At 53.1% G+C, this 25,707-nt stretch overlaps 1 protein-coding gene across 1 annotated transcript in view; it reads left to right on the forward strand.

Annotated features, from left to right (window-relative positions):
* Positions 1-25,707, forward strand: part of IQCK (IQ motif containing K) — a 647,452-nt gene that overhangs the window by 147,946 nt on the left and 473,799 nt on the right. The gene's annotated exons all lie outside the window — the stretch shown is intronic.

The following is a 25,707-nucleotide window of genomic DNA, read 5'->3' on the forward strand; positions in this document are numbered from 1 at the left end:
TCCCTCGCCTACCCGCGCCCACCCCCCCCAAAAAGCCCACTCCATCAGTAATGCATTGTCAATCTCCCCCCGGAGACATGTTATGCGGTCAGCGCCACTTCCTCCTCAACCACCGAGGACTCAGCCGCTGTTCGAATGGCGTCCGCCATCCCGGACCTAATTGTAGGCGAAGCCGGTCTTTGCGAGGCTCTCTGTGTCCTGCGTCTCGAGACTCTCCGCCAGCCTCCGTCGGTCGAATTCCTCCTCCCCTGTGGCGTGGACGATTCCTCTTCTTCTGCCGTGATCCCTAGCACTTCACAGACATCCTGAAGAGACCGCAGCTGGTGCGACTCTCCATTCCAGCGGAATATGAGGCGGAAAGGATGCCCCCAGGAGTAGGGCGTGTCGTGTTGCCTCAGGAAGTCCGTCGCAATCTTGAATGCCCTGCGCTTCTGGAGCGTGGTTGCAGCTAGGTCTTGATACAGCGCGATCTGGTGACCTCTGAAGGCTATTGTCTGTTTCTTCCTTGCCTCATACATAATCCGCTCTTTCAACGGGAAGTCCGGAAGGAAAGCCAAGACATCCGGCGGAGGCCCAGTTGCTCGCCGTTGCGGGCCTACTCTGTGAGCTCTATCGATCTTGACGGGGAAATCTGCAGGTTCGCCAAGGACAGTGCGAAATAGTTCCTGCAAGTTGTTCATCATGCCGGAGGCCTCTTCTGTGGACGGCACTCCCCGGACCCTAATGTTGTTCCGTCTTGATCTGTTTTCCAGATCCTCATTGTGCAGCTGAAGGTCTATGTGCTGGTCCCTGAGGCGGAGTACCTCCTGCTGCAAGTGCGTAATCTCCTCATCTTGTCTTTGTGTCGAGCTCTCAACTGCTTCCACCCTCTCCCCGAGTCCATCCACCTCTCTGCGCAGTTCACGGACTTCGCCTGCCACTTCCTTTTTCAACTCTTGAAAGTCGTCTCTCAGTGTCCCGAAGAGGGATTCCAGAAAGGATCTGGTGACCGGGGGTTCTCCGCTGCTCCCCCCTTGAGATCCGCATGCGCCTCCCGACTGCGTTGAGGTCTTGTCCCCTTTGCCAGGTGGTTTGTTGAGCATTTCCGTGAGCGTGCGGTTATTGCCCTTGCCGCCCTTCTGCCCAGCCATCGCCCTCTCTGCTCCGCAGCTCCTGAGTAAACTACAGTAGGCCCCGGCCAATCCGTCCCCCGACCAAGCTCTTGTCCCTGGCGTGAGCCCCCGATAGTTCCTGCTACGTGGGCTTGTCCCTGTCGGCCTCCGCAACTCAGGGCCGGGTCCCCTGCATTCGTTCACTCGTTGGGAGCCCAGTGCCACTTATCAGTCCCCAGGCCTCTCCCCCAGCCCTGCTGTGCACCAGGTATCAGGCGTCGTCGTGCACTCCAGGCCCCTTTGGAGCGATATATCGCCAACTCTGCACTCCGCTTGGGGCAGTCTGTAACTCCTCTGGGAGCTCCGCTTCCCTATGCACACACCCAGCTCACACCTCACCTCGTCCGCTGAAATCGTGGGGGGAGGGGAAAGCTCTGTCCAGGGCCTGGTCCAAGGAACCCGACTCAGCTGCTCCAACCTGCGCCTCTCCGTCTCCAGGCGCGATCCACAGGGCACTGCGGATCCTCCGCTACCAGAAGTCGACCACTCTAGGGGGGCCCCCTTCCCAGCCACGCACCGCTCTCCTGGGTAGCGCCCCTGTTCAGGCTCGGCCCTTAGGCCCTGGGTCGCAACGGTGCCAGCCCCCTGCCGAGGTCGAGCTCCGCCAGCTCTGGCTCACCTTGCTGTCTATTCGCAATGCCTCCGGTCGCTCTGTACTCCCCTCGGCACCCCGGGGGCGCTTCTGCCAGGTCCTGGGGGGAGATATCGCCTGGGGCCCGGCTTCACCACAATCCGGCCCCGTTATCCCTGGCCAGGAACACTGCAGTGCTCGGGGCAGGCCGCCGAACGCCGGTGATCAGCCTGACAGGACTCGCTGCTCCTCTGTCGCCGCCTCACTGACGGCCTCCTCCGTCGGGCGTCTCCAGCTGGGCCGCAGCCGCGGCCTCGCGTAGGTTCTGGGCCGGGATCGAGCCTCTCTCACCACCGGGAAGCCGATCAGCGACTGGAAATCCAGGTACACTGCGCCAGCGGGACGCCAAAGTCCTTCCGCGCCCCCCCTGAGCTTTCGCCCGTACCGGCTGTTGCACCTGTGCGGCCTTCAGTGGACCCGGCTTGCGTCTTCTTCCAGCACTGCCGCAGCCGCGGCCTCGATTAGCTCTGGGGGCGTACCCGGGGCCCGCCACACCGACCACGGGCCGCCCAGCTCACAGCGGTCCCGGGTCACCGGCACCTTCGGTCCTTTTGCGGGCGAATCCGTCGTAGCAGACCTTCCGCCGCAGCCCCTGGGTCTGTATTAGCAACAGCCGGGCTTCCAGGCGGGGCCGCTCCGCCACCGCTGCCCGGGGCACCAGCAGTCGGGGTCGCTGCACTCGACACCGCAGCCGGCGAGGGAGCCGGAACGCCACTCAGCTGCGCTCCTACGCTCTCCCGATCGCACCCGGACCTCCGGGCCGATCAGGGGGGAGAAAGGCGTAAATTCAGGGCTCAAGGCCTGGGCGGACGCGGGAGCTCAGGAGGAACCCGTCCGTTCACTCCGCCATCTTGGCCACGCCCCCGGGAATTCAATTTAAAAGGTGAGGAATCCGCAGGCAGATGTATTCATCAGAAGAACAAGTTACTTACCTTCGGTAACGCTTTTTTTGGTGGATAAATTATCTGCCTGTGGATTCCTGACTGACCCACCCACCTCTGCGTGGCCTACCTACTTATACCGAAAACAAAATTGGGTATGCCCGTCTTGTATTCATTGTCATTGCAAATCATATGTTACTAGTCGCTAGGAATTTCCACGTTCCTTTCTTTTTGAATAGTATGTGTATATTTTGTATACTATGTATACTTGTGAAATGTTGTCTGTTCACCCGTTCGCCTCTATGACACAGAAAAAATTGTTGGAACTGATGTCAGCATGCTGAAGAGGCCTTCTTATGGCTCCGATGATGTCACTAGAAGTCGTGAGTGGAGCCGTGCCATTGTGACATCCTCATCGACGCGGGAGAGCTATGAAAAACGTTTCAGTGGAATGCTGCGCACGGGGTAATTCAAAAGGTGAGAATCCACAGGCAGATAGATCTGTATCCTCCAGAAAAAGTGTTACCGAAGTTAAGTAATATGTTCTTATAGCTCAAGTCATGAGAAAAAATCCTACCCATATATGTGTATGTGTTTACAATCTCGAGATTTTCATGACCTAAGACCCAAATACAAGATTTACATTGTTTCTGTTCACTAAAAGTCACAATCTTTCTTTCAGAAACATTGATACATTTTTTACAGCATATTCGTTAAATGTCTCTAGGTTGAGTTGCAGACCATTAGGGGGTAGGTCAAAAAATAACTATGTTGTCTAGATACATCAGTAAGTGCAGTAAGTAAATACCTAATTTCGGGCGGGGGGAGGGGAGGAATTCTTCAAGTTTAAAAGTTAAATTTGCACATCATACAAAAACACAAAGAACAAAAGAGGAGGTAATATGCAGGCTTGTTTTAGGCCATTCACCGTTTTTTAGATCTAGCTTGGGCAGCGCATGCTCTGTGAGGCATGTTGTATTAAGTCTATGGGCTTATAACACGCCCAGAGCTTCTGGTTAGTTGGTGGGCCTGCCTTTCGAAATTCCTTTACTCAGGTTGGTCAGTAGTGTCCATCTGTACTGGCTTTGGCTGCTTGGGTTCTTCCCAGGGGACGTCACTGATTGTTTCTTTTGATTGGCCAGCTCTGGCGCTCTGTTGCCTCCTCACTTGCACCCCCTCTCTCCCGTCTTTGCTGCTGTCCTTCCTGCGCCACATCTTGTTTGTTGATAACCGCAGCTGTGTCTGCTGAGCTTGCTGTGCCGGTGCTCCAACCATTTCACAACACAGGACACCGGCAAACAATGACAAACAGCTTGTTACAGTGAGACACCCACTCGCCTCCTTTGCCACCCCGCACCACAGCAGTCTTACATTTGGAAGACAGAGCAGGTTAAAACAAGCTTCTAGAAGAGAGTGGAGCCTAGAGTTGCTCCAGCATAGCAGCCTATCTGTGGCAACAGCAACTCCAAGAGCCGCAGAGAGGGAAGATCAGCAAGGACAGGTAAGTAACTAGAGTGCCTCACTAGAAACATGCCTTTGCTTTCGCCACCATGGCCTCTGAGGGGGGGTGTAAGGGACACATAGCACTGAGCAACTTACTATACCAGGACCAGTCCATGTCACATGTACTGTATCTTTAGCATCAGACCCAGAGGGGAGGCCAGAGACACATATAGCATTTCATCAGCATCCTGTCTTGAGGCTAGTGGTTAGCTGTGCAACGTATACCTATGGTAACATCATCAATCCAAGCTGAAACCTTGTGGTTCATATAACACAACACTTTGCAGTCCCAAAACGACATCATCATGTGCGCGCATAGCATGTCTTGTTCATCAAGTCAGTTGCATCATCATGCAAAGGTCCTGCTTTTGCAATGAAGAAGATATTCCTATGCTAAGGGATAGCCTGCTCCACATAAAGCATTCTATCATTATTTCAAGTTTCTTGCCATTGGCAGCTAATACAGTGAGCTTCCTTTCCAGCTGCGCTATGTGACTGGCTATGTAATAAGCATGCTGTAAAAAAGTTCTACAGACAAAGACTACAACGAAGTTCCTTGTTCTATTAAGATGGGGAGGACAGATCCTTACCAAGTGTATTAATATTTGGATGTTTACTTCATGTATTATGTAATTCTAAAAGTATTATTTATATGTGTTTTTGTGCCATGGAAGGCTGCCCACAACAGCACATCACTTCATTAAACTCCACTACATACCACTCCACAACACAAAATACCATTCCACATAATTACACTCCAGAACACCCAATCACACCCCTCATAATTCCAGTACACTCAATACCACATAATTATTGTCCACATAAGTAATTCCATAGCACACCATGACACATAATTCAAATGTACAAATCCACTCCACACCACACAATGATACACCACATAATTACACAACTAACTAATCCAATCCAACCCACATAATTCCACACCGCATACATACACTCCATAACAAACATTGCCATTTACAATTGCAATTTTATATTTATTAATTTATATATGGGCCCGATGTAGGTAAATCTAATTTACCACTTCTAAAATACCGAATCATACCGAATCGGTATTTAAGAAGTGGTAAATTAGAGGGGGGGAAATGTAGGTAATTCTGATTCGGTAAATACCGAATTTGTAAGATTCGGTATTTACCGATTCTGTAAATACCGAATAGGTATCCCCCATTGATTCCTATGGGCCTTGAAGCCCATAGGAATCAATGTGGAATACCGAATCGGTATTTACCGATTCGGTAATTACCTATTCTTGCAAGGGTGCAGGGGGTGTCACTTTGACACCCTCTAGCACCCCAATTACAGGCTTGTGTGCCATGTGGCACACATACATGCCCTAAGGGCATGTCTGTGTGTCACATGGCACAGGTGTGCATGCATGCACAGATGTGAATGCACACCTGGATTCGGTATTTTACCACCCAATTGGATTGGGTGGTAAAATACCGACTCTTGAAGGCCTGTGGCACTCTTCAGAGTGCCACCTACATCTCTATTTACCGATTCTGTACATTTACCAATTCGGTATTTTACCGAATCGGTAAATGTACAGAATCGGTAAAATTACTGAATCTGTACTTATGTAGCCCCCTACATAAGAAAACCGTAATACCGGTCGGAAACGTCCGAATTCGGCCGTTTCCGACCGGTATCAGGGCTCCTAAATCGGGCCCCTAGTGTTTTATATAGCAGAAACGTGACCTGTTAGGGCATCAGAGCAATTCACAGTAATATAGTAATCCCACTCGGTAGCAAGCATTCATACCTAACTCTCAAGCGTAACATTACATAAATGAACAAGAAGACATATGCGATTACAATAAAACCTGAGCCTAAAGGATACGTCGTATTACCTTTTTTTTTATAATCAACTGAACCCCATGAAAATACTAGCCTCTGTGAATTACGTGGTTAGACTATCTGATGAGGGTTGTATAGTTCCTATGAGCTTCTATTTGGAAGTCCCGAGGGGCTACCAGATTACATACCCGTAGAGGACAGGTGATAATCACTAAGAAAAATATTAGATGATTGCTCTAAAGAGAGTTATGGCCGGAATTTGCCCATTAGAAATATCTTAGCTTCCTTCTTGAATCTTGACGTGGTCAGGATTCTTCTGATGTTTGGAGGTAGCGAATTCCAGATTCTAGATGCGGCACCTGAGAAAGGTCTATTGTATGTTTTCTTCTTCCTGAAGAACAGCGCTTTTAGTACTAGATCTCTGGCACTCCGGCAATACCTGCCTCCTCCGGATATCTCAATTTTCTGAGCTAGATACGGCAGATCGGTGTGTGATAACACCAGTTTGAGTTGGATTCTGGCTTTGTATGGCAGCGTATTCGGAGTCTTCAAGTGCAGAGAGATGTGGCCTAATTTTCTAGAACCTTTTATGAGTCTTGTGGCTGCATTGAGACAGGCTTTTAGAGGCGCTGTTGAGATCTTGGGAAGTCCTGATAGAGTTGTACATTCTTATTCGATCCTCGCGATCACTAAAGCTTGGACTGCCTTTCTGAGGTCCGACGTTTCTAAGAATGGTTTCAATTTTCTAAGATAACCTAGGTGAAACCGGGTGTTTTTAGCCAACAAGTTGATGTGGGTTCACAAGTTCAGGTTATTCTCCAGCGTGATTCGGTTGAGTCCACTATGATCGGTTGCAGTTTAGGGTGGTGATCAGCTTGGTCCATTTCTTTATATCAGAAGAGCTTTTGGGCGGAGATATTAGCAGGAATTCTTTTTATATGGCGGTTCGTTTAAGCTGATTACCTTTTAATTATTAAATGGTCATTTTTAATGCTTCATTCATTGTTTTGATCTCCTCCAGAGACGAAGTTCTAATGTAGATGTGTGTGTTATCTGCGTAAATATGGAAAGAGAGGTTAGCGTGACGAAGTATTTCAGTTTGTGGTTCCATACAGAGGTTAAATAGTGTTGGGGAAAGAGTTGAGCCATGCGATACTCCAGTTGTATTAGGGGACGGTGATGACAGTTTTTGATTTACTAAAAATCTTTGCATTCTGTTCCACAAGAAAGATTGAAACCATTCGAGAAAGGTTCCTGTTAAACCCACCCTGTTTTCAAGTCAATCTAGCAATGTATCATTGTTTACTGTATCGAAAGCAGACAACAGGTCCGGAATAATTAAGAAACAAGTATTATCTTGGCCCAGTGCTTGTCAGGCGTCATCCACTGTATGAAGTATTGTAGTTTCCGTACTATGATCTGGCTTGAAACCCGAATGGTAGTCATCTAGCAATTTAAAATTAGCAATGTGTTGGCTCAGCTGTTATTGCACACATTTTTGTAGAACTTCTGCTAGTAAGGGAATATTGTTTACCGGCCTAAAATGATTTGGGTCAGAAGGAGTCACTGTCGGTTTTGTTATGATGGGGATGACTTGACCTATTTTAGGCAGTCTGGTATGGAGCCTTGGGACAAAGAATCGTTTATTATCTCTGTCCAAATGGGTATGACAAATTGCTTGGTTGTCGTCATACATTGCGAAGGTAGGGAATCATTGAAGTGGTTATTTGGTTTTTGGGCGATGCCTAACAGGAGTGTATTGATTCATTAAATTGTGAAGTCGCGCCACGCAGATTGAATATCTCTGACCTAAGCCCACTATCTTTCTGGGACAGGCCAGTTACACCAGGGTAAACAAGCGATTAAACCCATTCTGGTAAATTAAGAGCAAGCTCAAGCAGGTTGTGATAGTTAAAACTAGATTTAGTCACCCCTCTCCCCGAGTGGGCAAATGGTTTCAGATTCTTAGATGTAAGAATATAATCTATTACTAAATCTTTGCCCCCACCAATAGAGGTGGGAGACTGTTTGTGAAGATCTCCCACAATTTCCACTATATTAAGTAGGCCGAAGTTACATAAAGCAAGAAACAACTTCAAACCCCTGTAGTCAAACACTTGGGTACATAATGGATTAGCAGTTTTCAGAAAGGGGTCATACATTATTGAGTTAGTGCCCAACTTGGCACTGAAATTACCCCCAACAACCATATAAAAAGTCATTGAAGAAGCTAAAGTGCCTTGATTTTAAAGCCGATAGCGCCTGAAATAAAAGGTCTATCTGTCAATCTATGTCAATGACTGCAATATAAAAATTAACAAGAACAAAATTAAGCTTGTTAGATAAAACAATCCACGACATTTGGATCCCACCATGATTACAGACAAGTGGGGCACTATTATAAAACTTTGAGACTCAAATCATAATGGCTAGGCCCAACCGCCCTCTCTGTCCAGGTGATCCACCAGCAGAAACTGAAATTCTTTCATAACCATCTCACACAATTTCCACTAAGGACTAAGGGCCCGATGTAGGTAATTCCGATTTACCGACTCTTAAATACCGAATCATACCGATTCGGTATTTAAGAGTCGGTAAATTGGAAGTAGGCAGATGTAGGTAATTATCATTTTCCAATTACCGAATCTGTAAGATTCGGTATTTACCGAATCGGTATTTCCCATTGATTCCTATGGGCCTTGAAGGCCATAGGAATCAATGGGAAATACCGAATCGGTATTTACTGATTCGGTAAATACCGAATCCTGGCAGGGGGGACGGGGTGTCACTTTGACACCCTGTAGCACCCCAATTGCAGGCTTGTGTGCCATGTGGCACACATACATGCCCTAAGGGCATGTCTGTGTGTCACATGGCACAGATGTGCATGTACACTGGAATTCTGTATTTTTCCACCCAATAGGATTGGGTGGTAAAATAAGAATTCCTAGGCTCCTGTGGCACTGCAAACTGTGCCACCTACATCTGGAATTACCGATTCGGTAAATATACTGAGTCAGTATTTTACCGAATCGGTAAATTTACAGATTTGTAAAATTCTGGCCCCCTACATCTCAGTAACCAATTACCGGTCGGTAACGGATGAAATCGTCCGTTACCGACCAGTAATTGGCGACCTACATCTGGCCCTAAGTCTTTTGTAGCATTATAATATCAAACATAGTAACAACGGGCCTGAATACGATTGCGGTGGAACCGCCACCGTCAGGCCGTAGTTGGCGGGCCCACCACCATCGCCCCCTGCAGGTCCGCCTACCGCATTAGGATGAGGCTGGTGGAGACATCTGCTGGAGAGACTGTCTGACGTACAACCGACGGGCTCATTAGGGAGGACAGTAATCCCTACAATAGGGGTGGTGCAAGCTCAGGCACTGCTTTAGGGATTACAATGTCCCTTTCCGCCTTCCCTTTCAAGTCGTTCCGCCCACCATGAAAAAGGCAGGTGGAAAGTGACTTTTCGCCACTGGCCAGTCGCTACGGGGTCTCAGGAGTACCTATGGTGCTACCCTAAACATCCCTGCACCATGTGGCAGGCACTGCTTGGTGCCTATCACAAGGTAAAGGGATGTTTCAAAACCTGCCTCGTAGCAGGGAGGCTTGTGCTGCAGCCCTTTTTCGGGCGGCAGCACAAGCCTCAGTGCTAAGAGGCATGTTTCCGAACACCTCCATGGCGGTCAGATTGTAATTTGCCTGGCGGGACCTCCGACTCCCTGTCGGCGGTTCTCGTTCCTAACAGGATGGCAGTTGAATGCTCGTCCGACCGCCATCATAATCAGCCCCAAAGTCCAACTACATTGTGCCGTGCTGTTTACACCGAGTGCCAGCCATATTCCAACTGACAAACTTTGCAATGGGCCCTTTTGCAGAATCCAAATCTGTTGATAACCGACCTACAAAGACAATGGCAGGTCAGTGATGTCATAGTTCATTCTTGGGTGGGGTGGAATCCAATGCAAGTCAGTCAATAGATTCTAAGTCTGACAGAGGAGAAAATGCTTAAGAACAAAGAAAGTGTGCACTGCTATTACATTTTTGTGTGTAAAGGATGCGTATATTGTTGTTGCTTCCAGTCCTATAACTGTTTTGTGTGTCTGAGGGAAATTTACATTGCAGCTTGTAATGCTGTACTTATTTGTGTGTGTGTGTGTGATGGAAGCTGGCAGTGCAACCTTCCATCTGCTTGTACTGTGCTTTTTAGGTCTCGTGACCTATCAATGTGCATGCGCATTGAGCGGAGCGAGAGATAAAGGGGCTTAAACAGAGCTTACCAAGATCGGGCGATTCCATCCAGTGCCCGTGAAAAGCTCGCTCAATGCACATGCGCATTGACATACAAAGCGCGTGCACATCAAAGCGAGCCATCTGCCGCCAGCAGCTTCACTTGAAAGGTATCCACCGCTCCGCCCCCTGCTGCATCAAAGGCTTTCGGCCGTGTTGCATTTCCCGGTGTGGCAGACTTGTTCGCTGCTCCTTTTGTTCCAACTCCACTATCCGCATGCGCAACTGTCTTAACCGAATGTCTCTCCTCAGCATCAACGGACAAGAGCTGTTTTCCGAGGGTCGGCACCGCTCACAGGATGTTAACAGATGCGTTTCATCACTGTAGTACAGCAGTGATTGTTGCAGGGAATAGTTGCAGTGCTGCTGAAGGGGGTAGGACGCTGGTTTATGCGAGGTCATGCTGGCTGTGGTTGGTATTTTCAGCAGTCGCCATAACTCGTTTCCTTTGCCTCGGCTTCAAATGTTAATTGCCTGCTCCAAGCCCTCTTTTCATACAACGCAGCCTGTTTTCTTTCACGGGGTGTTCGGTGTCGGTGTTGGGTTGCCTTTAGTCCCTCCCCATGCCGTTCAAGTTGTACATTTTCCACTCCCCTCCTGTTTTCCATGTTTCTCTTTACTCCAAGCATGCCCCATATTTCACTTTTCCCATCACCTGGTAGTGTTGCCTTTAGCCCCTCCCTCCCCGCCTCATGCTGTTCAATTTGTATATTACTCGCTCCCCTCGTGTTGTCCATGTTTTTTCTGTGGCTTGTTTTCTTTCTAACTCTCATATCCCAGCCGTTTTTGTAAGTATTGCCGAGTTTGAAGCCAGCCTGGAGTTGACCATGCTTCTTCTTAGCTTTCTCTGCTTGCCGCTAACTAGGTCGCCATTATTATTATCGGAGCACTGCAAGGGGGGAAGTTGAGATGTTGGTTTGTCGTCCTATCTGTCTAAGACATTATTCTGAATGTTGACTGGAGTTCTTCGAAAGCGTGTACTATGTTGCGCAACATGATTTGCTCTCCAGGCTCCCCTGTGCCTTACCAGAACGGAAAGCTGGACAGTGTACTGCGCTCTGTGTATACTGATTTCAAACAGTGACTTGTGCATAGTGATTAGCATTTTTTTCAGCACTGAAATCATAGAGGAGGGAAGTGAAATAACCCACATTTTCTGCTAGAAACGTAATTTGACTAGTTGTACGTGGTTTCTGTTGGATACATTTAGAGCATTTCTGGACATTGTACTATCGAAAAAAAACAAGGGGGCCAATTACTCGGCCTCACTTACTTCTCCCCCCCCCAATTACATCCCTGCTGTCTTTCACGGCCTCAAGGCCGTGCTCTGCCGAGAGCTTCACTTCAAAGGGCAAAGGGATCCGCCCCTCCCCCCACCTGCTCACACCTTGTTAATGTTTGAATCATTTTGGCCTCTAGACTTTTCTGGTAGAATATTGTCAGCCTCGGACAAACTCAGTGGGGCTCAAAATATAGGTTTGTGTAGCAAGAGCTGAAGAAGGCTCCTCAATGTCTGCACTTTCTATAGTTGATCACACTCCATTCGTATTGATCAGAAGCAGTCACGTATTTTTTAGAGCAGCCTAGTTTTTGACTACCAACACTACAACCCAGGTCTCAATGGATGTCTTTGAAATGAGCACACAACCCCTGGCTCCTGGGCACTACGTCAACGAGCGTCTGACGAGTCAGCTTCTCACCTCTGAACCCATTGTGAAACATAGTTTGTGTGAGCCATTGATGGATGCAGTAACTGAGAAAATCTTTATTATAATCAGCTTGTTAAATGCACACTTACAATTTCTTATTTCAACATTGAGACGGAGAAAGTGCGTTTTTTTCTTGACACTTTAAAATTATGCTCAACTGAAAAAAAAGTAATCAATGACGATTTTGGAGCTTTATTGGGGGCACGGGTTGGGTCGCCAAAAAGTTACATAGAATGAGAAGGTGAAAATTGATGCCCAGAGTGCTTGTAAAATAATTCACATACATATATGAAGAACAGAGCCCACAGTTTCCGGTTTTACATGTTGTATGTGCACCACACACAGTGCAGTTGTTCCTTGTGTTGCATTTTACTCAATGCTCTGTTGTTGGCTTTTTTCAGTGTGTGTGTTACTGAGTGCATGCTCAGCTCTAGGAAGGCAAAAACCTTGTAATCAAAATGGCATCTAAACATTTATGTTGAAGACCTATTTCCTGCAGTCAAGAATAATATTTTATGCTTATATCATTAATCTCTACCACCCTCACTCTACCACTCTAGTGCCCTCACTCTACCGCCCTCACTCTACCACTCTACTGCCCTCACGCCCTCACTCTACCACTGTACCGCACTCATGCCCTCACTCTACCGCCCTCACTCTACTGGCCACACACAACCGCCCTCACTCTATCACTCTACCGCCCTCACTCTACCACTCTACTGCCCTCACTCTACCGCCCTCACTCTACCGCTCTACCGCCCTCACTCTACCGCCCTCACTCGACCACTCTACCGCCCTCACTCTACCACTCTAGCGCCCTCACTCTACCGCCCTCACTCTACCACTCTACCGCCCTCACTCCACTACCCTCACTCTACCACTCTACTGTCCTCACGCCTTCACTCTACCGCCCTCACTCTACTGCCCTCACTCGACCACTCTACTTCCCTCACGCCCTCACTCTACCGCCCTCACTCTACCACTCTACCACCCTCACTCTACCGCCCTCACTCTCCCACTCTACCGCCCTCACTCTCCCACTCTACCGCCCTCACTCTACCACTCTACCGCCCTCACTCCCTCACTCTACCGCCCTCAATCTACCACTCTACCGCCCTCACTCCCTCACTCTACTGCCCTCACTGTACCGCTATCCCTCTACAAATCTACCGCCCTCACTCTACCGCCATCACTCAACCACTCTAACGCCCTCACGCCCTCACTCTACCACAATACTGCCCTCACTCTACCACCCTCACTCTACCGCCCTCACGCCTTCACTCTACCGCCCTCACTCTACCACTCTATCGCCCTCACTCACTCTATCGCCCTCACTCTATCACCCTCACTCACTCTATCGCCCTCACTCTATCTATCGCCCTCCCTCCCTTTATCTAGTGCCCTCCCTTTATCTATCGCCCTCCCTCTATCTATCGCCCTCACTCTATCGCCCTCCCTCCCTCCCTCTATCTATCGCCCTCCCTCTCTTCCACCCACCTCCTTCTCTAACTCCCTGTTCTCTTCTCTTCTCCCATGCTGATCTGCTGCTCTTTTCCACCCTGCCTCCTTCTATAACTCCCTATTCTCTTCTCCTGTGCTGATCTGCTGCTCTCTTCCACCCCGCCTCCTTCTTTAACTCCCTGTTTTCTTCTGCTGATCTGCTGCTCTCTTCCACCTCGCCTCCTTCTCTCACTCCCTGTTCTATTTTCCTCTGATAATCTGCTGCTCTCTTCCACCCCACCTCCTTCTTTAACTCCCTGTTCTCTTCTCCTGTGCTGATCTGCTGCTCTCTTCAACCCGCCTCCTTCTTTAACTCCCTGTTTTCTTCTCCTGTGCTAATCTGCTGCTCTCTTCTACCCGCCTCCTTCTTTAACTCCTTGTTCTCTTCTGCTGTGCTGTTATGCTGCTCTCTTCCACCCGACCTCTTCTCTAGCTCCCTGTTCTCTTCTCTTCTCCTGTGCTGATCTGCTGCTCTCTTCCACCCGCCTCCTTCTTTAACTCCCTGTTCTCTTTTGCTGTGCTGATCTGCTGCTCTCTTCCATGCCGCCTCATTCTCTAACTCCCTGTTCTCTTCTCCTGTGATGGTCTTTCTGCTATCTTCCATCCGCCTCCTTCTCTAACTCCCTGTTCTCTTATCCTGTGCTGATCTGCTGTTCTCTTTCACCCCGCCTCCTTCTCTAACTCCCTTTTCTCTTCTCCTGTGCTGATCTGCTGTTCTCTTTTACCCCGCCTCCTTCTCTAACTCCTTGTTCTTTTCTCCTGTGCTAATATGCTTTTCTCTTCCACCCGCTTCCTTCCTTAACTCCCTGTTCTCTTCTCCCATGCAGCACCACTCAGCACCACCACAGCACCACCACAGCACCACCACAGCACCACCCAGCACCACCACAGCACCACTCTGCACCACTCTGCACCACCACAGCATCACTCAGCACCACCACAGCATCACTCAGCAACAGCACAGCAGCAATAAGCACAACACCAGCATCACTCAGCGCAACACCAGCATCACTCAGCGACACCCCAACATCACTCAGCGCCACACCAGCATCAGTCAGCAACAACACAGCATCACTCAGCACCACCCAAAAATCACCATTAGCGCCAACACTGCATCACACAGCACCAACACAGCACTGCTCTGCGCCACCACATTATCACTAGGCAGCAACACATTAACACTCAGCGCAACACCAGCAACACCACAGCACCACTCTACACCACAACAACACAAATCAGCACCACCACAGCAACACTCAAAGCAAAGACCAAAGCCATTGGGATTTGTAATATCAATACATGTAAGTCAGGGAAAAAATAAACTTTGAGCTTTACTAATGCTATAGGTGTCACATTTGCTAATTTTATAACTATTGGCATTTCAAAGAACAATATTAATAATTTTAATATTTTAAAAACCTAAACATAACTTTAAAAAAATTATATTTACAATACCAATAGCTCCAACTTTTCTAATGCGAGACCTATTGCATTTCCAATGCTTGTTAATCTTTCTTCACAAGCTAATTAGCGCTCCCCTATCTTTGGCAGACCACAGCTACTACATCTGCTTACTGAAATCCTCAGAGGTGGTTTTGGTTTCTGTAGGAAGCTGGCTCTGTATGTTGTGTATCAAAAATCTGATATACAGTGTAAAGATTCCAGGGGTTCCCTTATAAGTGGACATGGGCTTGCTATGCAATCCCAATGTGCTCTATTAGGGGGGTTAGTGTGGTTGAGCAGCCTTAGGCACACAGAGTAGTGCAAGACATTTGCAAAATTCACAAAATGATTAATAAATGACAACACGACTCAAGAAGGAGATCCACACCAATCTATGACAAGCAGTTACAATGCAATAGGTCTCGCATTTCTGAAAGTTTGAGCTATTGGCGTTGCTAATAATAATGCAATGCCAATAGCTTAAACTTTCAGTAATGCGAGAACTACTGCATTGCAAATGCCTTTTTTTTAGGTCTCGCCAGTCAATGCGCTTGCGAGAATATAGGGGCTTACCCAGAGCTTATTCATCAGGCGATTCCATGCAGTGCCCCTGATAAGCAAGCTCAATGCGCAAGCGCCTCCCACCACATCCTGCCCCAGCGCCATCGGCAGTGCCTGCATACCACTCCCGCCTCCCACCACAGCCTGCCCCAGTGCCATCGGCAGTGCCTGCATACCCCTCCCGCCTCCCACCACAGCCTGCCCCAGCACCATCGGCAGTGCCTACAGGCGCCTCCCGCCTCCCACCACAGCCTGCCCCAGCGCCATCGGCAGTGCCTGCATACCCCTCCCGCCTCCCACCACAGCCTGCCCCAGCGCCATCGGCAGTGCCTGCATACCCCTCCCGCCTCCCACCACAGCCTGCCCCAGCGCCAGTGACAGTGCCTGCATACCCCTCCCGTCTCCCATCACAGCCTGCCCCAGCGCCATCGGCAATGCCTGCATACTCCTCCTGCCTCCCACCACAGCCTGCCCCAGCGCCATCGGCAATGCCTACAGGCGCCTCCCGCCTCCCACCACAGCCTGCCCCAGCGCCATCGGCAGTGCCTGCAGACCCCTCCCGCCTCCAACCACAGCATGCCCAAGCGCGAGATGCGTGAGGTTCGAAACCTCACGCAAGATGCGTGAGGTTTAGCACGTCACGCGAGATGCGTGAGGTTCTGCACCTCACGCGAGATGCGTGAGGTTCGGCAGCTCACGCGAGATGCGTGAGGTTCGGCACCTCACGCGAGAGGCATTTGGTACGGCACCTCACGCGAGATGCGTGAGGTTCGGCACCTCACGCGAGATGCGTGAGGTTCGGCGCCTCACGCGAGATGCGTGAGGTTCGGCGCCTCAAGCGAGATGCGTGAGGTTCTCACGCGAGATGCGTGAGGTTCGGCAGCTCACGCGAGATGCGTGAGGTTCGGCACCTCACGCGCGATGCGTTAGGTCTAGCCCCTCACGCGAGATGCGTGAGGTTCGACACCTCACGCGAGATGCGTGAGGTTCGGCACCTCACGCGAGATGCGTGAAGTTAGGCACCTCACGCGAGATGCGTGAAGTTAGGCACCTCACGCGAGATGCATGAGGTTCGACACCTCACGCGAGATGCGTGAGGTTCAGCACCTCACGCGAGATGCGTGAGGTTCGGCACCTCACGCGAGAAGCGTGAGGTTCGGCACCTCACGCGAGAAGCGTGAGGTTCGGCACCTCACGTGAGAAGCGTGAGGTTCGGCACCTCACGCGAGATGCGTGAGGTTAGGCCCCTCACGCGAGATGCGTGAGGTTCGGCATCTCACCCGAGATGACCTTACGCGAGATGCGTGAGGTTCGGCACCTCACGCAAGATGCGTGAGGTTCGGCGCCTTACGCGAGATGCGTGAGGTTCGGCGCCTCACGCGGGATGCGTGAGGTTCGGCGCCTTACGCGAGATGCGTGAGGTTCGGCACCTCACGCGAGATGCGTTAGTTTCGACGCCTCACGCGGGATGCGAGAGGTTCGGCTCCTCACGCGAGATGCGTGAGGTTCGGCTCCTCACGCGAGATACGTCTTGCGAGATGCATGAGGTTCGGCACCTCACGCGAGATGCGTGAGGTTCAGCACCTCACGCGAGATGCGTGAGGTTCGGCACCTCACGCGAGAAGCGTTAGTTTCGGCGCCTGTTAGACGGGGATCCGGAGGGTCGGCCAAGGACAGGGGGAGAGGCCTCCGGTGAGGGCCGTCTCCAGCGATCGTACAGACGAGTAACTTCCCCCCCACAGATGGACACCACACAAGGATGAGGTCAACACTCTTTATATACGATTCTTGAAGCAAGGTTATCAGCGATACAGTGAGGTCGGGACACTAGGGTCCTCTCAATTCTAGTCTCTGAAGGGGAAAGGGTAGCGGGACAGTCTTGGTACCGGTCTGGTACGGAGGTGGCAAGATGGATAGCTCACAATCCTCGAGCTCGGAGTTCTGGAAGGTCGGGCCGCGGCAGCGCCGGCAGGCTAGGATGATAAGTCTCGTTTGAGAAGGGCCGCGGCAGCGCCAGCAGGCAAGGCGATGGTTCACACAAGGATGGGCCGCGGCAGCGCCAGCAGGTCCCGACGAAGGTGTAGGTTGCAGAGGGCCGCGGCAGCGCCAGCAGGCAGGAACGATGGTTCACGAGGATGGGCCGCGGCAGCGCCAGCAGGTCCCGACGAAGGTGTAGGTTGCAGAGGGCCGCGGCAGCGCCAGCAGGCAGGAATGATGGTTCACGAGGATGGACCGCGGCAGCGCCAGCAGGTCCCGACGAAGGTGTAGGTGGCAGAGGGCCACGGCAGCGCCAGCAGGCAGGAACGATGATTCACAAGGCAGGGCTGCGGCAGCGCCAGCAGTCCGTCAAGGATGAGTTCTTCTAGGTGTCTCTCGACTCCAGGATACAACTGCCTTCCTGCTCTGGAGCTGCCCCAGTTATAGGTCTGGCCTCCTTTGATGTCCGGACCCTCGCTCTTGGAGGTCGGGAGGTCCGGGATGAGGGAGTCCAGACACCCAGCAGGGGGGTGGAGCCATCAACACTCCTCTCTCCCATTGACCTGCCAAGTGGTCTCTTCACCTCCTGGGTGGATGGTGGTGCCTCGATGTCGGGGCCTGGCCAGGCCCAGGGTTGGAGTCGAGCTGAGGCCACACGGCCTCGTGGTGCAGTGTCCAAGATGGCGGCTGGGCCGGGGCATTGATGCTGAGGGTGTCCCGGGCCGGCTGATGTCGGGGTGTTCGGGAGCAGGCGTCCCGTTGGGGACGGGTTGCGGGTTGCTTCTGTGGGTTGCCAGGGTGGTTCTTCTGGTGACACCGGGAGAGCCGGTGTTCGGGCTTTATTATGCGGGGAGGGAGCGGCCCCTTCACGAGGCCTGTCCAACATGCGTCCCCCCCCAGCTGAAGGCAGGGAGAGTCACCCATCTTCTTGGGTACTCTCCTCGCCGAGGCGGAAAAAGCGTGACAGGCCGTCCGCGTTGGCGTGGTCTTGGCCAGGGCGATGCTCCACAGTGAAGTCCATTCCCTGCAAGGAGATGGACCATCGCAACAGTTTTGGGTTCTCCCCCCGCATCTGCATCAGCCATTGCAGGGGTCTATGGTCTGTTTGTACCCTGAAATGGGTACCAAAGAGGTAGGGCCGGAGTTTCTTGAGGGCCCATACTACTGCGAAGGCCTCCCGCTCGATGGTGCTCCAGCGCTGCTCTCGGGCCAGCAGGCGTCGGCTGATGAAGGCCACTGGTTGATCGACTCCCTCGGCGTTGAGTTGAGAGAGTACTGCCCCAACGCCATGATCTGAGGCGTCCGTCTGGACGATGAATTCCCGGCTGTAGTCGGGGGCCTGGAGCACGGGGATGGTGCACATGGCGGCCTTCAACTTCTCGAAGGCCGCTTGGCAGTCCGGAGTCCAGTTGACGGTTTTGGGGTTTTTCTTGGAGGTGAGTTCTGTGAGGGGCCCCACAATGCTGCCATAGTCCTTTACAAACCGCCGGTAGTATCCGGTGAGCCCTAGGAAGGCTCGGACCTCGGTTTGGGTGACAGGAGGTTGCCAGGACTGGATGGCAGCGATCTTGAGCTGAAGGGGGGCCACCAGACCGCTCCCCACTTGGTGTCCGAGATAGGTCACGGACCCCTGGCCAATCTGACATTTGCTGGCTTTGATGGTGAGGCCGGCCTGCTGTAGGGCGTGCAGGACTTCTCGGAGGTGGTGAAGGTGGTCTGCCCAGTGACGACTGTACACAGCGATATCGTCCAGGTAGGCGGCGCTGAATTCTTCGAGGCCCGCCAATACCTGGTTCACGAGTCGTTGGAAAGTAGCTGGAGCATTTTTCATGCCGAATGGCATCACTTTGAAGTGGTAGTGGCCATCCGGGGTAGAGAAGGCGGATCGTTCTTGGGCCCTGGGGGTGAGGCCGATCTGCCAGTAGCCTGCTGTTAGATCGAAGATGCTCAGATAGCGGGCAGCCCCCATGCGGTCAACCAGCTCATGCGCCCGGTTAATGGGGTGAGCGTCGGTTCGGGTAACAGCGTTCAGGCCCCGATAGTCTACACAGAACCGGAGGTCGGGGCGACGCCCGGGGCGGCAGCCTTGGAGACCAGTACGACTGGGCTGGCCCAGGGGCTGTCGGATAGCTTGATCACTCCTAGGGCCAGCATTTTAGAGACTTCGTCCTGGATGCAGGTGCGCACCTGATCTGGCACTCGGTACGCCCCGTGTCGAATAGGTGGACTATCCCCAGTGTCCACGTCGTGAAGGCACCAGGGGGTGACCCCTGGGGTGAGGGAGAACAGATTCGCAAATTGTAGCAGGAGAGCCCGGCAGTCTTGGCGTTGTTCCGGGGACAAGGCCTCGGAGAGTCTGACCCCTTCCACTGAGCCATCTTTTTCACAGGTCCTCAGTAGGTCAGGGAGGGGCTCGGAGTCTTCTTCCGTCCCACTATCTGTTGCCATTAGTAGGCTGAGCTCCGAGCGTACGAAGTGGGGTTTGAGTCTGTTGGCGTGGAGGACTCGGAGTGGGTTCCGGGGGGACTCCATGTCTATTAGGTAGGTGACAGGGCCCTTGCGCTCTATCACCTTGAAGGGTCCTGTCCATTTGTCCTGCAGGGCACAAGGTTCGACTGGAGACATCACCCATACTTGCTGGCCTGGTTCGAACTTGATGGAGGAGGCATGTTGATCGTACCATTTCTTCATGTCCTCCTGAATGGCCTCAAGGTTGGCTTTGGCGAGCTCCCTGAATCGCCGGGTCTGGTTGCGGAGGGTCAGGAGATACTTATATACGTCCGGAGGGGTCTTCTGGGGGGCCATCTCCCATCCTTCCTTGACCAGGCTGAGGGGGCCCCGGACGGGGTGTCCGTACAGGAGCTCGAAGGGGCTGAAGCCGAGGGATTTCTGGGAAACTTCTCGATAGGCGAAGAGGAGGCACGGGAGCAGCACGTCCCATTGGCGACGTAGGGGTTCTTCTAGGCCCATGATCATTCCCTTGAGAGTGCGGTTAAACCGCTCGACCAGTCCGTTTCCTTGCGGGTGATAAGGGGTCGTGAACCGGTAGGTGACCCCGCACTGCTGCCAGAGAGACGTCATGTACTTTGAGATAAAGTTTGTGCCCCTGTCGCTGACGACCTTCCGGGGGAAGCCCACTCGAGAGAAGATCCCCATGAGGGTTCGGCCTACCACGGGTGCTGTCACGGTCCGAAGAGGAATGGCCTCGGGGTACCGGGTGGCGTGGTCCACCAGGGCTAGGATGAACCGGTGCCCCTGGGCCGTTCGGGGGTCTAGGGGCCCCACAATGTCTATTCCCACCCGTTCGAACGGGGTGGTGACGACGGGAAAGGGTTGCAAGGGTGCTTTGATCTTTCGGCCGCTCTTCCTGCTGGCCTGGCAGGTGGGGCAGGCCCGGCAGTGGTTGGAGACATCATTTCGCATTTTGGGCCAGTAAAAGTGTGTTACCAGGCGGTTGTATGTTTTGTCTTGTCCCAAGTGTCCAGCAAGGGGGACATCGTGCGCTAAGTTCAAAAGGAAGTCTCTGAAGAGGAGGGGCACCACCAGCACCCGACTGGCCCCCAGCTCAGCAATTCTTTGCTCGCTGTAGAGCAGGTCATTGTCCCAATAAATCCAGTGGGCCCCTGCGGTGTCTCCTGCGCTCTGGGCGAGGGATTGCTGCCGGAGTCCCTCGAGGGAGGGACAGGTCTTCTGTTCTTGTCGGAATTGTTCCTGGGTGGGACCACCCTCTTGACGCCACTGGGCCAGTTCGGGAAGGTCCTGGAGTTGAACGGGCCCTTCTCCGGTTTGTTCTGGGGGATTGGCACTTAGGGCGTCTCCCTCCGGGACAATCGGGGGAGGAGGTTCTGGCCACTCGGGTTCTTCGGGACTGGAGATGGCGCGGGCGGCCATGGACCGGGTCGTTATGCAGGCCCATTCAGGGAGGCCCAACATCCCCAGGTGCTCTCTTCTTTCAACGGCTGCCCAGGGGGAACTTTCGAGGTCGTTTCCCAGGAGGCAGTCCACTGGGGCATCATCGCGGACAGTCACCTTCAGCATTCCGGACACTCCTCCCCACTCGAAGGGGACGCAGGCCATCCGACACAGGCTTTCTGAGTTGTCGGCTGATCGGACGGGGCAAAGGACGTTTGGCAAGATCTGCTCCGGGGTTACCAGATGACAGCGGACTGCTGTCACACTGGCCCCGGTGTCGCGTAGGGCTTCAGCCTTGCGCCCATTTATGTTTACCCACTGGCTGTATTTTCTCGTATTGGCGGGTAGGGGAGCCCGCGGAATCATGGCTCTTTCCCCTAGGCAGACCAGGGACATGGCGGCTGGTTCCCACTCGGGCTGTTCCTGTTCGTATTCTTCATAATCCTCTGGGGCTTGCTCTTCTCCCAGGGCGGCGGCAGCGACCTGGCGGGGTATAGGATTCTGGTTCTTCGGGCAATTAGGGTCGTTGGCATAGTGGCCGGTCCGCTGGCACCGGTGGCAAGTAACGTTGGCTCGGAACCCCGGACGCATCGGGGGGTTCCCCCTGCCGGCCGGGGGCGGGGTGTTGCTGGCGGGAGCCGCCGGGACGGCGTCTCTGCCCCGACCCTGGCCTCCTCCTCCTCGGGGGCGATGGGGACCTTGATTGGTTCGGTTTGGCTCGCTGGGCCCGCTTCGGGCAACTCGAGTGCTTTCCCATCGGTCAGCTTCGGCGGCGAGTTGCTGAGGTTCAGTCAGTTTACTGTCGAGGAGGTGCTGCCTGAGCTCGACGAAGCAATTGTTGGAGAGGTGCTCCCACACATTGAGGTTAAAGAGTTGTTCGTAGGTGGTTACCTGGCTGCCCTTGATCCACCCCTCGAAGGCTCGGCTGAAAAAGTTCACGTACTCCACCCAAGTTGTACCCGGGATCCGTTTGCAGTCGCGGAACCGCTGGCGGTACATCTCGGGCGTGAGTCCGTATCGAGTGAGGAGGGCGGCCTTCATGTGGTCATAGGACGTCATCTGATGGTCAGGGAGTTGCAGCAGGGCGTCGCGCCCTTCGTTGACGAACCTCCCCCATAACCCGGCTCCCCAGTCACTTCGAGAAATCCGGTGGGAGGTCATGGCTATCTCGTAGGCTTTGAACCATTGCTGGATATCGTCGTTCCGATAATATTCTCTAACGATATCCTTGGGGATGTGGACTTTAGGGTCTGTAGTGCCAGGAGTGTTTGGGCGCTCGGGCACCCCGAGATCTTTATTCTGTTTCCGAAGCTCTATTTCTGCTAGATTGCGCTCATGTTCGTAGGCCAGTTTTTTCTCTTCTAACTCCCTCTGTTTTTGCTTCTCTTCCCGCTCCTCTCGGAGCCGCAAGTGTTCCAATGTTATCTTTTGTTCCGCCAATTTCAGTTCTCCGTCCAACCGAAGTCGTGCCAGCTCTAATTCATGGAGTCTGCTTTTCTCTCGTTCTCGGATCTCCTCAGGGGAAAGACCCGATCTCCTTCCTTCTGTCGGAGTGGTGCTCGTTTCTGGTGCCTCGAGGCTTTGGTTTTGGGGTACAGTCGTACCAGTCTCCGCCCAAGATTCTAGGGCCTTTTTGAAGTCTTCTTTCGTGCTCAGTCCTGTGGTAGCAATGCCTAGTTCTATGCAAAATTGTTTTAGCTCTCTGTGGTTGTACTCTTCTAATTTCTCCATCTGGAATTTTTCTGTGGATCCGCTCTCTTTGGTTGTCATTGTGGTTGAGTCGTGGGGTGAGTTACTCTCTGTACGATTACGCGTTGGTTCGGATCCCGCCGCTGGCCACCAATGTTAGACGGGAACCCGGAGGGTCGGCCGAGGACAGGGGGAGAGGCCTCCGGTGAGGGCCGTCTCCAGCGATCGTACAGACGAGTAACTTCCCCCCCACAGATGGACACCACACAAGGATGAGGTCAACACTCTTTATATACGATTCTTGAGGCAAGGTTATCAGCGATACAGTGAGGTCGGGACACGAGGGTCCTCTCAATTCTAGTCTCTGAAGGGGAAAGGGTAGCGGGACAGTCTTGGTACCGGTCTGGTACGGAGGTGGCAAGATGGATAGCTCACAATCCTCGAGCTCGGAGTTCTGGAAGGTCGGGCCGCGGCAGCGCCGGCAGGCTAGGATGATAAGTCTCGTTTGAGAAGGGCCGCGGCAGCGCCAGCAGGCAAGGCGATGGTTCACACAAGGATGGGCCGCGGCAGCGCCAGCAGGTCCCGACGAAGGTGTAGGTTGGAGAGGGCCGCGGCAGCGCCAGCAGGCAGGAACGATGGTTCACGAGGATGGGCCTCGGCAGCGCCAGCAGGTCCCGACGAACGTGTAGGTTGCAGAGGGCCGTGGCAGCGCCAGCAGGCAGGAACGATGGTTCACGAGGATGGGCCGCAGCAGCGCCAGCAGGTCCAGACGAAGGTGTAGGTGGCAGAGGGCCGCGGCAGCGCCAGCAGGCAGGAACGATGATTCACAAGGCAGGGCTGCGGCAGCGCCAGCAGTCCGTCAAGGATGAGTTCTTCTAGGTGTCTCTCGACTCCAGGATACAACTGCCTTCCTGCTCTGGAGCTGCCCCAGTTATAGGTCTGGCCTCCTTTGATGTCCGGACCCTCGCTCTTGGAGGTCGGGAGGTCCCGGATGAGGGAGTCCAGACACCCAGCAGGGGGGTGGAGCCAGCGCCCGGGGAGGCTAGGGGCGATCGGCACCTGGCGGGGGGAGAGCCATCGACACTCCTCTCTCCCATTGACCTGCCAAGTGGTCTCTTCACCTCCTGGGTGGATGGTGGTGCCTCGATGTCGGGGCCTGGCCAGGCCCAGGGTTGGGGTCGAGCTGAGGCCACGCGGCCTCGTGGTGCAGTGTCCAAGATGGCGGCTGGGCCGGGGCAATGCTGCTGAGGGTGGCCCGGGCCGGCCGATGTCGGGGTGTTCGGGAGCAGGCGTCCCGTTGGGGACGGGTTGCGGGTTGCTTCTGTGGGTTGCCGGGGTGGTTCTTCTGGTGACACCGGGAGAGCCGGTGTTCGGGCTTTATTATGCGGGGAGGGAGCGGCCCCTTCACGAGGCCTGTCCAACAGCGCCTCACGCAGGATGCGAGAGGTTCGGCTCCTCACGCGAGATGCGTGAGGTTCGGCTCCTCACGCGAAATACGTCTTGCGAGATGCATGAGGTTCGGCACCTCACGCGAGATGCGTGAGGTTCAGCACCTCACGCGAGATGCGTGAGGTTCGGCACCTCACGCGAGAAGCGTGAGGTTCGGCACCTCACGCGAGAAGGTTCGGAACCTCACGCGAGATGCGTGAGTTAGGCCCTCACGCGAGATGCGTGAGGTTCGGCACCTCACCCGAGATGACCTTACGCGAGATGCGTGAGGTTCGGCACCTCACGCAAGATGCGTGAGGTTCGGCGCCTTACAGGAGATGCGTGAGGTTTGGCGCCTCACGCGGGATGCGTGAGGTTCGGCGCCTTACGCGAGATGCGTGAGGTTCGGCACCTCATGCGAGATGCATGTGGTTTGGCGCCTCACGCGAGATGCGTAAGTTTCGGCGCCTCACGCGAGATGCCTGAGGTTCGGCGCCTCACGCGGGATGCGTGATGTTCGGCGCCTCATGCGGGATGCGTGAGGTTCAGTGCCTCACGCGAGATGCGTTAGTTTCGGCGCCTCATGCGGGATGCGAGAGGTTCGGCTCCTCACGCGAGATGCGTGAGGTTCGGCTCCTCACGCGAGATACGTCAGGTTCGGCTCCTCACGCGAGATACGTCAGGTTCGGCACCTCACGCGAGATGCGTCAGGTTCGGCACCTCACGCGAGATGCGTCAGGTTTGGCACCTCAGGCGAGATGCGTCAGGTTCGGCACCTCACGCGAGATGAGTGAGATTCGCTGATGCGTGTGATTTGGCATCTCACGCGAGATGCTTGAGATTCGGCACCTCAAACGAGATACATACACATGGATGTGGGATGTTCTTAACTAAACTGCAACTAACAATCGTTATTCACTTTGTTTTAATAACATTATTTTTGTACCTTACAAGTCACGGGATTGGAGGTGTTTTGTTTGGGTGCAATCACTAGCGCGCTAATGCTGCTAGAGTTAAAACGTTGGTGCTGAAACTGCATGCAAGCATCACGTTCTCAAGACGAATGGAAACGGAAGTGTGCGGCCGATCCCTGCACTCAGCCCATGTGTTTGAACCACAGCACGGTGTAAGGTGCAACACCCATTCTTTTACTCGTTATAGCAAGTACGTAGCTGAATTTGAACAGACTCGTTCTTTTATTA

This window comes from Lissotriton vulgaris, chromosome 10, assembly GCF_964263255.1.
Source record: "Lissotriton vulgaris chromosome 10, aLisVul1.2, whole genome shotgun sequence".
NCBI lineage: Eukaryota > Metazoa > Chordata > Amphibia > Caudata > Salamandridae > Lissotriton > Lissotriton vulgaris.